The sequence below is a fragment of the Odocoileus virginianus genome, chromosome 14 (assembly GCF_023699985.2).
Source record: "Odocoileus virginianus isolate 20LAN1187 ecotype Illinois chromosome 14, Ovbor_1.2, whole genome shotgun sequence".
NCBI lineage: Eukaryota > Metazoa > Chordata > Mammalia > Artiodactyla > Cervidae > Odocoileus > Odocoileus virginianus.
The window spans coordinates 20181064-20196528 of record NC_069687.1 but is presented as its reverse complement, the minus strand read 5'-3'; the positions used below and the strand labels follow the sequence as shown (position 1 = coordinate 20196528).

The following is a 15465-nucleotide window of genomic DNA, read 5'->3' as shown; positions in this document are numbered from 1 at the left end:
TAAAAACACCAAAGACATTCTGTACAAAATCCCAATGTCAAATTGAGATTTTTACATACTTAGATTAAATGATTAGCTCCCATTTTGCTGCATTTATGACATATAAATGATAAAGTGACTTAGATTCTTAGAGAAAAAATGATTCCCCATAAACTTATTGAAGTGAATTTCTATTCAGCAGTTAGCACACCAATAGTGAAATTGTTGGAGTAGGTCAAAAGTGCATGACTGCGTGCTGACCTACCTGCTAATAATAATCAGAAGCCCCTTACATCCCTCCCCTGCCCTTGGGATATATATTTGGCACACTATTCCTGGCCCTAGGAGCCACTTCAAGGATGCAGCCTTGAGAGAGTAATACTGACAGAGTTGTTGAGACCATCTGGGCCGTGTATATGATCAAAGCCTATTAAAACCTCTGTAAAAACTTACAGGATTCTGGTGGGCAAGTGCGGAAATTTGTCTTTCAGCCACCAAAGGCTAGCCTTGTATGTAAGTTTCTTTGCTTATTACCACTGCACTTACCCCTGGAGTGCCCAGATTCTTTCTTAGGCCCTCTTTGCTCTCTGTGTCAGGTGACCAGTTTTAAGTTTTACCCCTGGGGAATTCCCAAAGTTGTGAGCTCACAGAAATGTAAAGAAAGATCATCACAGATAAAGCAGGCATTATGCTTTTGGGATTTTGGAAGAAGTAATGTTACTGTTTTCAATCGTGTTACTCCTCTTTCTAAGATTTTTCTCATTATATTATTCAATAAAGTTGCAATTTATCATTAAAAAAAAAAAAATTCCCCCAGGCAGAGAAGTTAATGTCAACTAAAAACAAACACTCTTCCCATATCTAACACCAAAATTAAAGTAGAATGAACAGTTTTAGTACCTCACAGGATCTGGACCAAGATCTATGAGAATGGAAACAGGTAAATAAACTAGTAGAAACGACATGAATAAGATTGCTATCATCAATGAGAAGCTCAGTCTTGTTTAGACAACAGTTAGAAAATGAGCCAACTTCCATGTAAAATGGACTTTGTTTTCTGGTGCCACAAAAATGAAAGGATCAGGTTACTGAGGGCAGTGAGGACTAGAAACCTAAGCCTTTTGCCTCCCAGCTGATAGTCACTCCTGTGATTGTGAATGGTCCTCAAACACCCGCCAAAAGCCCATGCTAACTAATCCAGGAGCCCTCACTTTGTCCGCGCCCCAGGTTCACCCTCCACTAAGCTTATTTGACTGAGTGTTCCGAGAGCTTCGATTCCTCAGAACCTGGATGCAATGAACGCTAGGGGGAAAAAAAGAACAACCGAGGTAGATTTTCAAACACAGGATTCAGTGACTTTTCACAACTCGCTGCTGTGTCAAAGGCACGCTGTGTTTTGTTTTGAGGGCGGGGAGATGACTGGGGGAATCCTGCGCCCCCATTGGCTGGCCGCTCGGCGCTGCAGCGGAGCCCCAGCCGCTCCGCGAGCATCATTGATCTGAAGGGTAAGCGTGGAGGGAGCCACAGAGAGGGGTCCAGGCGTTTCTGAGAAAAGAGGCAACCGCTTCCAGGAAGAAAGTGGTGTCGCTCCTGGCTGCCCGGCTTGGAGGACCTTTTGTGACCGAAAGGGGACACGATGCAACGCAGTTTGCTGCTACAGTGATTTAGGAGAATAAGATAGAGAGAGATACAGAGAGGAAGCGAGAAAGAGAGCCAGAGAGAGTCTCACCTTCGTTGCAAAGCCGGGCTTGTTGCATGCATACTGCTGCTGCTCTTTCTGCCACTGATCCTGCAGCCACCGTTTCTGCCATCAGGTAAGGCGTCTTCTTTTTTCTTTTGGTGATGGAGATTGCAGAGTGTGTGTTCGCTTCAGGGTACACGCGCAGAAATTCATACATGATTAATAAAGTGTTGTCTAGCGTAATCAGAAGCTGAAGGAGGGAGGCTGCCCACAGATCCGGCATCTGAATTAGGAACCTGTGCGTGGTTTTTGCTTTGGGAAACTTCGGTAAGTTCTAAACAAGTCTCTCCTCTGCAGAACGAGGGGTTAAATGACAAAGAGAGGGAAAGAAGTGTTTTAGCCACTAAGATACCTTACTCTGCTTGTCTAAATTTTCGTGTGAAAAGAAAAAAATGCTAGATGTTCAACTGTTTATATATAAATGGCTTTATTAATATCTCTTTTACACAATCATTAATGCTTTATTTTCAAATGGCTTCTGAAAATGCCTCAACTGATTTTTATTAAAATACAATAATAGCCCTACCTCCTTCTCCACTGATTTTAAAGTTCATTCTTCATTAAAACTGAAATGACTGTAAAGCAATGTAAATGTTTCAATAGCTGTTCTTTTTGTATATAGCTATTTGAATTTCCTACCACAAAACTAATTCGGGACAAGTTGAAGAGGTACGATTACTAAATCTGCTGTGGGTTACATAATAGGCATTTCATAATTATCTTAATGATATTAATCATTTGGGAGTGCATTTAAATGTAAGGAATATGTATAAATATAGTACATGCAAGTAAATCAGTTTTAAAGAGACCGTTTACATTTTATAAATATTTTCTTCATCTTACAGATCCTTATTTGTGTCTTTTTCCATCTGAATTACATGGCTTCAGAGCCTTTGTAGTCCAGAGGGCTTGATATTCCCTATCCTATAGACATATTTCTCTGTTCTCTCTGGAGAGGGAACTGACATACTTTTGGCTGATTCTGTGACCATTGAGATGATTTTCAGTTTCTCATCATGTATTGTGAAGCTCATTCACGAATTGCTCAGCTAGAAAATTACCTTACATTCTGACTCGGAAAAAAAAAGAGTAAATTCTGAAAATATGCTTACAGTTTTGAATTACACTACACATGATCACAACATGAAAATCCAAACAAGCAGGTATTAAGTTTGTTCAATCTTATCAGCATACCTGATCATTTTTAGAACAGTCAAATAGTATTAAGTATGACGCTGCCCAGAAATATTGAACCTCATCCTTCAATAGCATCACTTATTCATTAAATTATCCCAATCATTTTAACTTATGTCTTCATTATGATTTCTAAAAAGGACTTTAAATGAGTCCATTTTATTATAAATATTACCATGATTCCAGCAGAAGGTCTCTACAGAATCAAAAGGCAGATGGTTACTCTTCCTAAGCCATAGAAATTCCTTGATGAAATGTTTTAGAATGCTCAAGAGCATAACCATAAACAAAGTAGGAGCTTTCCACTAATCAGCATGTCAGCTGGTTCAGTAACAAAATCTAGGGACTATTCCTCCACCTGCTATAGAAACTACTGGAGTAAAAAGAGGTTTCATATTCATTAAAAAATTTAATTCCAGGATATAATGCCTTTTCCCTCTAATAATAATACCTCTTACTTTGAACACTACCTTCCAAGGATAACCCTGCCAGTGTTAAGCTCCTACCCCATTAAAAAAAGAAAAAAGTTCCATTTTCTTTTCTGTTGTGTTCAGCAAACCTCCGGTTGCTAGATTCCTAACTTCTACTGCTGTATACCATTTTCAAGCAGTAGGGGGAATTTTTCAAGCCAAGAATGCTTTTTTTCCTACTGGACCTCATTCCTTCCACTGATCAGCTTAGTGATGTGATCATTTTAGATAATTCCCACAAGAAGAGCGGAATTATTATGGGAAGGTGGCTGTCATTTGTTCTACATGTGGGATGATGCATATTAACTTCTTATCACAGCAAAAACACTCCTTAGTTTATGAGGGAAAATCCTTGCTAATGCTTCACGTGACATACTTATACCTCAGTCTGATTGCATCCTCAAAGGATGGAGCACAAAACTGATCTCCTTAGACTGAGCATCTTTTGCAGCTGGTATTTTGGCAGAAATGTGGTTCATGTAATAATCTGTGATCCTGGTTGAAATCAATCATTTATCATTTTGTGATTGGTAAGAATGTCACTCCTCCCCCTTAAAATACACTGTCGTGAACCTCAAATCACTGTTGCTGATGAGACAGAACTGCAAATAGTCTGCTTCAGCTGTTCTTCTGTGAAATGTGAAGCAGCACTGTTTTCACACCTATGCCATTTAGATGTCATGTCATTAAATCTAACAATTACGATAGCAAGATGGGTAGAGTGATATTTCTCCTCAGAAGTGAAGCATGTTCCTGCTATCATGTAAAATATCAAATCTAAGAACTTGTATAATAAAAATAGCCTACTAGTAGACTCTGTTGTAAATGTCTTTTTACTCCTGAAGGGAAAGGATGATTGTATATGTCTCCTTTAGGGTAAGATTCTATTCTTTTCATCTTTTAACAGATTATAACTTTTTAAACTAACTATGTCCTTTATTACCATGTCAGTGTTACCACAGGAATAGATAAATTTTTGCTTATAATGTGGCACTAATTGGTGACTCTATATTAAACTATTAAGTTGGAATTATTCCATCCTTTTTGTTAAATACAGAGTTTTTATGAATAGGGACAACTTATATGGAGGTAAACTTATTTAAATAAGGAATGAAAATTTATGACTTTCAATGGGAATGTTCTTTTTACTTTATTAATATATAATTAAACAACTTCCACTCACAGCTTTTAAAAACATTTTAACTTTTGACTTTAAAGCAATGCATTTTTTTCTGAATTATCATGTTAAAAGTATGATATATCATCACCAGATTTCAAAAGGGAAATATGTTTGTGTGGATATGAATAATGCTGCCTATGTTGAATACAATAGTGGTTTTTCAAAGTTTTTTTTTTTTAAAGCATCACGTGATAGATGACTAATAATAATATGGGATAACATTTTTTCCACATTAATGATACTGAAAAATTAACAGGTGACATTCATGTAATATTTTTCTACTTTTTGTGAGATCCCTGATAAATGTTCTAAGAATACCTTTATTCAATTACCAATTATCACTTAATTTAATACACACATGTTAAACTATGGAAGACCTTCCCTGGTGGCTCCCTGCAAGAATTTGTTTGCAATGCAGGAGACCTGGGTTCAATTCCTGAGTTGGGAAGATCCCCTATTGAAAGGAATGACTACCCACTCCAATGTTTTTGCCTGGAGTATTCCATGGGCAGAGGAGACTGGCAGGCTACAGTAGGTGGGGTCATGAAGAGTCAGACATGACTGAGCGACTAACACATTCACACACAGAAACTATTGAAAACAGTACTTATGTTTACTATTTTTATAAAATTAGATTCACTGAAGTTTCTAAATTCTGTCATATTATATCTTGTGTGTGTGTGTGTGTGTGTGTGCATGCGTGCGCTCAGTCATGTCTGACTCTGTGGCTCCATGGATGGTAGGCCGCCAGGCTCCTCTATCCATGGAATTATCCAGGCCAGAATACATGAATGTGTTGCCATTTCCTACTCTAGGGGATCTTCCTCACCCAGAGATCAAAACTGTCTCTTGTGTCTGCTGCCTTAGCAGGCAGATTCTTTACCACTAGTGTCACTTGGGAAACTCTATATCTTATAGTGTTAAAGGATGAATTAAATCTTCAATGTGCTTCAGTTATTTATTTATTTTTTTCTAAAGGGTTGTGGTTTTCTTTTATAGCCCTTGCTTTTTGAACATCAAAGTTATTAATCTATAAATTATTTATATTACCTTATATATAAGTGGTGCTTCATTTGAACAATGTAAACTTTTTCTTAAAATACATACATCTCATGCATATATGTGAAAAGATTCTAGTGAGAGCAAGTGAGCCCTCATCTGTGCAGAGAGACTCATTAGAGAATTACCAGACTTACATATCTACTGCTAAACTTACGTGGACAAATGGCTGAATGACACATGATTAAGTTCTAAGTACCAAAGATGCAATCAAACTTTAGGGCATAAGTTGTGAATACAAACTTACCCATAAAGTAGGAAGCTAGTTACAAGTGTATTTGCATATATGCTCAGTTGTGTCTAACTGTGATTCTATGGAGTAGCGTAACCTGCCAGGCTCCTCTGTCCATGGAATTTCCCAGGCAAGAATACTGGAGTGGGGTGCCATTTCCTATTCCAGGAGATCTTCCCTCTCAACCCAGGAATCGAATCCAAATCTCTTGTGTCTCCTGTATTGGCAGGCAGATTCTTTACCACTGTTCCACCTGCAAAGCCCATGAGCATAATTGATTACACCTTAAATGTGCCCTATAATCAATGAACTTTATAACTCCTATTTGCTGAAAAATTATTGCATATTTTTTTCCATGTACAGATGAGAGACATGATTTATTATCTGCATGATGATGTGGAAGTTCAAAACTTGAGAGTAAGACAACTGCTTGAATGCAAATTTTGAGATTATTCTCTGGGCATTTAAGGCAAGCTACTTAACTTTTTGATTCTTGGTTGCTTCTCTTGATTTAGTATATTCCTCCCTAGACAATGCTAACTAACAGTCAAGTCTTTCTCCTTTTAAACTTCCTTTTAATCTATAGCAAGCTAGCTTGGTGGAGATTAACTATAACCAGAGCTGGCCTGCTGGGTTAAATGAAAACATGCAGTGACTAGGACTTTTTGTCATGAAATTCACTTGTCATGTTGGGCTAGAAGTAGTTTTCAGGTCACCTAAATTTAAAAAATCCTTTTATTTTTGGCAAGTGTGCTTTTAATAGATAGGCATGGATGTTTCTGGTAGTTTAAAGAATCAATGGAGTTTAGTTTGTAATGAAACTTTTAGCACTGTATTTCAAAAGGATTGGAAGTCAAGCAAAGAAGAGAATATCAGTGATGGTTGGTTGGTGTGTGGATAAGTTTCCAGCTTTATACATCTGTAAACTGTAACTGTATACTCTGTATATAGAGTGATCAGAGTTGGCTTTATGAGAAACTAATATTTGACCCATAACTTGATATAGGTGAGAGGGGTTGTTCAGTTGCTAAATTGAGTCTGACTCTTTCGCGACCCCATGGATCATAGCCCACCAGGCTCCTCTGTCCATGGGATTTAGCAGGCAAGAATACTGGAGTGGGTTGCCATATAGGGGTGGCAGAGGATGAGATGATTAGACAGCATCACCAACTTAATGGACATGAATTTGAGCAAACTCCAGGAAGATAGTAAAGGTCAAAGAACCTGGCATGCTAAAGCCCATGGGGTCACAAAGAGTTGAACACAACTTACAATGACTGAGTAACAAGAGAATAGGAGTTAGCTAGAGAGAGTACAGAGTCCAGGAAATTTGTGGGATTGTTTCTTTATAGATACTTGAGCATGTAAATAGATGAGGTAGAAATCTTTAGAAAGAGAAAGGAAATAAAGGATCAAGGCTTTAGAGTATTGAAAGAGTCATAAACAGCATATGATTGCTGATTGACCCTGAGCTGGATTGAGCAATTGGAGGTGCTGCATCTCTCCCCATCCTTGAAATGTAGTCCTGCCCACCATTCCCTCACCAGGAGCTCTTTCAAGGGTGAAGCCTTTAGACAGTAAGGGTGTTGAGGCCATCTGGACTGAATACATGACAAACCCCCTTAAGTGCACACGTGCTAGGTCATTTCAGTCATGTCTGACTCTGTGTGATGCTATGAACTATAGCCCACCAGGCTTCTCTGTCCATGGATTCTCTAGGCAATAATACTGGAGTAAGTTGCCTTGCCCTCCTCCAAGGGGTCTTCCTGGCCCAGGGATTGAATCTGCATCTCATGTCTTTGGCATTGGCAGGCAGGTTCTTAACTAGCACTGCCTGGGAAGCCCCAAAAGATCCTTAAGGCCTCTGTATAAACATTTGAGATTCTGGTGGGGGGATGTAGAGATTTGCTTCTCTTGCTGCTACTCAAGACAAACTTTGTATATGTTCTGTTGCTTATTAAACCTGACACCTACCAATCTGGAATGTTTGCCTTTTTCTTCTCTCTCTCTTTCTTTTTTTTTTTCCTTCTCTCTTTCTTTAGCCTTCATTTATAGGACCGGTTTCAGTTCACCTGAGAAGTTCCTGAGTTTGTGAACCAACATAGTGAAGATGAAAATGTATATTATGCAAGGCTCAGGTGAAAGATGCAATTAGAAAATGTGTTTAATTTTAATAAAGCAAGTGAAATAGTGTTCACAAATAATACAAATGAAATAAATATTATTTTTTTCTGACATTTCAGCATTTATTAAAATGGTATCTTAAATGTTAAAAAGGATTATTAAGAAATATCTAAAATGTGATGCTAATTAATTTATCCAAAGTAATACTTTAAAGTGCAACTGAAAGAGATACAAATGCTTGGTAAATGTTGAGAAATGTTAGCTATAGGGAATTGATGTCAGTAGACTCTATTCTGTCTGCCCTCTGATAGACTGTTCAAGGAGATCCAACCAGTAAATCCTGAAGGAAATCAGTCGTGAATATTCATTGGAAGGACTGATGCTGAAACTGAAACTCCAGTACTTTGGCCATCTGATGTGAATAACTGACTCATTTGAAAATACCCTAATGCTGGGCAAGACTGAAGTCAGGAGGAGAAGGGGACGGCAGAGGATGAGATGGTTGGATGGCATCACCAACTCAGTGGACATGAGTTTGAGTAAACTCCGGGAGTTGGTGATAGACAGGGAAGCCTGGTGTGCTGTGCAGCCCACAGGGTCACAAAAAGTCGGACACGACTGAGCAACTGAACTGAACTAAGCCTCTATTCTGTACTTTCCAGGTGATGCAGTGATAAAGAATCTGCCTGCCAAGGCAGGAGATGTAAGAGATACAGGTTTGACACCTGGGTTGGGAAGATCCCCTGGAGAAGGAAATGGCAACCCACTCCAGTATTCTTTCCTGGAGAATTCCATGAACAGAGGCTCCTGGCAGGCCATAGTCCATGGGGTCACAAAGAGTCGGACACAATGGAGCGCACACACACAGATGCACACACACAAATGCACACACACAGACTCTAGTCTGCCCTATGTGCTATCATAGGAACTGAATTGTATGATGCATTTAAAACTGTTTCTCAGGAAAGAGTATAGGAATGTTTCATGTAACAAGCAAATAACAATGTATCCAAATTGAAATTGTCCTCCTACCACTTTCTGAGTCAATATTTACTTCCATGAAGGGTAGCCATCAGTCCAAGGATGTGATTTCAGGCAGATTTAAAAGCAAAAAAATGTACTCAAAGTCTATTTTCTCTAATTACTTACAATAGGATAGTGAGTGAAATGTGAAAATTAAACTCTTGGCAAGATAATATATTTTATGTTTACCTAGTCAGAAATGAGAATCCCAGAATGATTTTTTAAGTAGATGAGTGTCTCACAGAGAAACATCTAGTTATCTTAATCCACACACAGTATTTGTGCTAAACTGTTTTCTAAAAGGTCACCAGTATATAAGATCCTCACATAGAAGGGAGTTCAGTGTTAGAAGTTTAGCTGTTGCAGCCAGAACTAGAGTTATGTCAAGTAATCTAGCATATATACTGAATATCTATGTATACTAAATATAAGTAATGTACATCTTAACAGCAGAATTAATATATTTATCCTGTACGACCATCAAATCTCAGTATTTCACAAGGAATTGTATATGCCTATTGTTATATAACACTAGTAATGAAGGAAACGAAGGTATAAATGATAATTTATGGTGTGTAATCTGCCAAAGCCCAGAAGTTTGCACACAACTGCACACAGTGATAGCAGCAAACAGGTATTACTTTTGAAAAACAAAAACTAAAGTCTGGCATATTCAAAATACACAATCACAGCACAGAAGAAAAGGCCCACCTCATAGAGTTTGGGCTGGATTCTAAAATGCGAAATCTTTTAGGAGGAAAATTTGGCAGTATCCATCAAAATTTAAAGTCCAACAACTCCAACACTCAGATTATATTCTGCAGAAATATTTCCAGGTGCTTTTCCTTGCCTTATGATTTTATTATTTTCTCCCTGAGTGCTGCTGCTGCTTACTTTCCTTTGGTGAGTTCTCTGTCTTCAGGCTTATACAGTCATCCCTTGGACATCACAGGTAACACGGATGTTAGGGGTATTGACCCTTCACGCGGTGGAAAATCTGCCTGTGTTTCTGTCAGCCCTTTACATTGTCTGTTCTTCTGTATCAGCAGTTTTGCATCTGCGGATGCAACCAGCAACACACCATGTAATATTTACTATTGAAAGAAACTTGCACATAAGTGGACCCTTGCAGTTCGATCCCATGTTGTTCAAGCATTGGCTGTGAGTAGATTTGCTGTTTAGTAGATGAGCTACATCTGCCTCTTTGCAGCCCCTTTGGATTGTAGCCCATCAGGCCCGTCTGTCCATGGGATTTCCCAGGCAAGAATTCTGGAGGGGGTTGCCATTTCCTTCTTCGGGGGATCTTCCTGACCCAGGGACTGGACCCATGTCTCCTTCATTGGCAGGCAGATTCTTTATCACTGAGCCCCTGGAGAAGCCCTATAAATAGATACTATCAGAATTTCCCAGGACCCAGTCCGAGGCCCACTCACCTCGCTCTCTAGAAACTCACTCAAGATAATCTTGTTTAGTAACAGCTCAGGTTTGAATGTCACTTGAATGCCTCTTTCCAGATCGGCATCTTTGTCTCCAGTGCCTATGCTGAGCATGTTTCTAGTCTCTGAGAATGCCTACTTAGTATTTCTACTTGCATATCTATATTAGTCTGCTTGGGCAGCTGGAACAAAATACCATAGATCGGATGGCTTAAACAGCAGAAACTTATTTTCTCACAATTCTGGAAGATAGGAAGTTCAAGATTAAAGGACTGGCTAATTAGGTTCCTGGTGAGAATTTCTAGTTTGCAGATAGGTGTCTTTTTGTTGTGTCCTCACATTACTGCTTCTTGGTACTGACACACAGTGAGAGTGAACAAACTCTCTGGTGTTTCTTAAAAGCGAAAGTGTTAGTTGCTTAGTTGTGACTGACTCTTTGTGGCCACATGGGCTGTAGCCCCCCAGGCTCCTCTGTCCATGGAATTCTCTAGGCAATTCTCTAGGCAGCAGGTGCACATTCCCCTCTCCAGGGGATCTTCCCAACCCTGGGATCAAACCCAGGTCTCCTGCACTGAAGGCAGATTCTTTACCGTCTGAGCCACCAGAAAGCCCAAGAACACTGGAGTGGGTAGCCTATCCCTTCTCCAGGGATCTTCCCAACCCAGGAATCTAACCAGGGTCTCCTGCATTGCAAGTGGATTCTTTACCAGCAGAGATACCAGGCAAGTCCCTTTATGACCTCATCTAACATTAATTTCCTCCCAAAGGCCATATCTCTAAATATCATTATATTGAGGGTTAGCAATTCAACACATCTGGTCCCTGAATTTGGGAAGGGGGTCACAAGATCAGTCCATATCAACATCTATTTATTTATTTTTTTTAACCCAGCTTTTTCAAAACTCAAACTCATGATTTTTGCCCATTCTTACCACAACATAAATATAGTAACTTTTAAATTTTTCTTCATTCTAATAAACTATAGAACTATTCATTTAGTTTTTTGCCGGAGCCTGCCGGCAAACGAACTGGTCGAGAACGCAATTACCAGAGTACCTGAGAAAAATAAGACTTAGACAGACTTAGACAGACTTAGAAAGATGGGGTTGAGAGGGACAGAGTCAGCTTGCATCTGACTCTGCCAACTTTATTGAAGAATACCACACCTATATATATGCTAACAGGAGTTACTAATAGATTAAAGGTTTGCATATGTGCAAAGCTACAGGCACAGATGTTTTAAATTCCTCCACTTAAGGACAGTAAAGTATTACCCTAGCACCCAACATGACTGAGATCAATAGAACATTAACTAGATAGAAAACAGGCTTCAATCATGACGAGTTTATCAGCACCAGGAAAACAGGTGAAAGATCGCTACAGCAATTTCCTTGAGGGAGGTGAGAAAGGCCAACCTGTGCTTTAATAAATCAGGGGTGGCGGGACAGAGAGGGACCTCTTGATCTCTCTCAGAGCCAAGGAGGAGCCTGAGCAGTCAGGCTGGCTCCCCGCAGTTTTTAAAGAACTTGGGATCCACCCTGAGGCCTCGCCTTTCCCACAATTAGTGCCACAGTTGAGTCTACTGGCTTCGTAGCTTTATTGTCAAATATGTCTTTCATCCAGTCACTTCTCACCCCCACCATAGTGACCTCTGATTCAACTTCTGTTATCTTCGGCTTGAAACTGGTCTTTAAAAGACTGCTTCTACTGTTAGCTCCCTCCTATAAAAATTTATTATGTGCTAGCCAGATATACAGAGAAGGTAATGGCACCCCACTCCAGTACTCTTGCCTGGAAAATCCCATGGATGGAGGAGGCTGGTAGGCTGCAGTCCATGGGGTTGCGAAGAGTCGGACACATCTGAGCGACTTCACTTTCGCTGTTCACTTTCATGCATTGGAGAAGGAAATGGCAACCCACTCCAGTGTTCTTGCCTGGAGAATCCCAGGGACGGGGGAGCCTGGTGGGCTGCCGTCTATGGGGTCGCACAGAACTGGACACAACTGAAGTGATTTAGCAGCAGCAGCAGCAGCCAGATGTAAACCCTCCAATGTCATGGTCAAGGTACTTTCACAGCTTAAAGCGAATGTCTGGCCTAGTCCCTCAGTTTTCTTTCTCATTATGCCCAGTTTATCCCTGCTATAGGGACTTTGCAGTCACCCAGCTTCCCCTTTTAATTCATGTAGATCTCAGTTTAAATATTCTATTAATACAACTTCATTCCCCAGAATTCTCTCTACCCATTATCTATTTAATTTTATTTAATCAGACCTGCTTCAAATTACATCATGCTGCATTGTTATCCGTCTTCTGAAATAAACCACAAGGCCCATGAAGAAAGGCCTACAGAAGTACCTGGCACTTAGAAGCACTCAGTAATCATTTGTTTGGTAAATGAATGAATGAATGAATGATTGGATACACATTCACCTAAACATCCAGATACATATAACAGGATTCTGAGCAATTTGCATATGATATGTTAAGAATGGTTATATTTAGGGAGAAGAGTGAGACATATTAACGAATTACGTGACTTTTTATTGTAATTATGTATATAATGTGACCCGTGAATATAATTATTACTAACTAATCATGTCATTTGTATTAGTATTTGGTACTGAAGCAGTGTTCTGTTATTAAAATGACTTAAGAAATAAAAAGGGCAGAATTTGAGTGTTAACCTACCAAAAAATGGTTTTAAAGTTAAGACATTAATTTGGGCAAATACTAGTTATCTTTTCCCTTCAAGATTCAATACCATCTCATTGTGTATAATGTCCCTAATTCCCCATGGTGCCTACAATTAAAATAAACCTCCCAAAATACACTAGAAAAGGGGAAAATAGGACTGTAAAGATTTTTCTTAATTGGCTCTGAGATTCAGTTTTGTTATCTGTAGAGAACAGAGAAGAATCAGTGTTAACACCTGGACTCCTGTCTAGGCAAAGTCCAGAGCTCCTGAAGTAACAATTAAATGGCTTAATCTTAAAACCCTCCAAGGTTTAATTCAGTAGCTCTCTTCAGAAGGGCATTGCTAATTCTTCTTGAATTGCTGCTGCTGCTACTAACTGCATTGTCTTTATTTGAACAATATTCAAAATTCCATTCTCTCTAATGGAGTTAATTGCATTATGAAAGTCAGCTTAGAGTGGAAACTTATTTCTGCTCCTGGAGTATCTCTCCACAGAATCCTTTTTCTTTTTTCTTTTCAATGTGACATGTGCACATTTATAGAGCATAATGTCACACAAATGTAGCATGCCCTGTTGAAATCAAGTTTCAAAGAATCTTCTTTAAAATATTTATACACACACACCAAATCATGTTAGCTCTCCAAAGTGCCTATATTTCTGGCCATCTGATCTAATAGACTCTAAGTCCTTGGAACATTAACAAATCTCAGAGCTTTTAAATAGGCAGTGACCTGTTCATTAGTGGGCTACTTCAATAAAGTGAAGGCTCCCATAGGTTAATGATGGATCATGGAACTGTTTGATTTGCAGTGAGTTAAGTTGCCTATTATCTCCTAACATTCAAGTGGATCATGTTATCATACCCAAATAATGAGTCAAGCCCCTTCCCCTGTGTCTGTAGATTTCTGAATCATTACAGGAAATCTTAGTAGATAAGTCGGTGAAGTTTTATGCCTGACAACTGTAGATGAATTATTACTTTTGCCAAGCATATGAAATTTCAGCTAAGGGTCCATTTCCTCATGAGAGTATCAACAGCTTATTCAAAGTTTATCTGAACATCTTAGAAAGAATGGCAGACAAAATTTTCTCCATCTCCCCTTGATTAAGCATCCTTCAAATAAAACTCATATTAACCATCTACTCTTGTTCCCCGATGTTATACACACTGATGCCTGCAGACACAGAGAGACAGGTAGATGTTGAATCAGTCCATACATTTTAAAAATGCTACCTCAGTTATAAATCTTTTATGTTTCCAATATGGTGATTGCTTCCTTTTCATATCTATTTTCTGCTAATTCTGTAGTCTTTTTAGAGGTACATGTTCATGTTTAAAAATCTATAAAATTAAGGAAAACTCACTGCAAAAGATATTTTAAATGTTTTTTGAAGTGTTTCCATGGTGCCCTAACATTTCATGTTTATCACCATAGTGTGTGCCTGTGTGCACACAAAAATGTTCAAAACAACTTTTTCAGTAAGATCTGTGAAGCTAGCTAGATGTTTCTGATAGAAGGCAATAAACCCTTTTGACATTAATCCTTCCTAAAAGTGAAATATGTCTACACTATAGAGAAAGCTATATAAAATATGAGTGACAGGAAGAAAACAACTTCATTTATTCTTGCTTTGCAATTTCTGCTGTGGAGATGACAACCATGGGGGAGGTGAAGAATGGCAAATTCTTCTGTGTTTGATGTTAATTTTATGACACTGTGGAAAAAAGAGAACATTGAGCCCTACTCTGGATCTCTAAGTGAATTTGTGTAAAGAATGCCCATTAGTTCATGTCACCATGGATAACTAGTATATTATGAATATTTTTACAAACTGACTTGGGAAAAATTCCTCAGTATTGTGGATTCACAGAGAACTGCCCTGAAAAACTACTATATTTTGCTTCCTAGGTACAAAGCTATGATTAATAACTTTAATGCAGAGCCAGGATATTTTCGTTGATGGTTACTTAACCAATTTTTATAAATACATTAAATCTTCCATTCTTTAATGCCAAGGAAAGTTTCAAACTCCATAAGAGTAAGAAAAAAATGATTTTAGGCTGAAAAGATAAAGCCAAATTCTCTTATCAAAAAAGTAACTATTATTCTCTGACAGAAATTAAAATAAGAATATTAAAAAGTGTATGAAGACATTTTCTTTCTTGGACTTATTGCACATTGTTTAAAAGGCATTTGACTCTATCAGTTTAAAATGTTTAAACTGTAACAAGAGCTATTTTACCATGACAAAAATCAGTTTGAATATTTTTGACATATTACAAAAATATCAAGATCTCTCATCATCTCTATTCCCCATCCTTTCTTTATT

General features: G+C 38.5%; 1 protein-coding gene across 4 annotated transcripts in view; it reads left to right on the top strand.

Annotated features, from left to right (window-relative positions):
• The first annotated feature begins 1460 nt into the window (after positions 1-1460).
• Positions 1461-15465, top strand: part of CDH12 (cadherin 12) — a 1106066-nt gene continuing 1092061 nt past the window's right edge. For all 4 annotated transcript variants that reach the window (XM_070476518.1, XM_070476515.1, XM_070476516.1 and 1 more), the window contains exon 1: positions 1461-1793. The gene's annotated coding sequence lies outside the window, so the exon portion shown is untranslated. The remainder of the gene's footprint in view (positions 1794-15465) is intronic.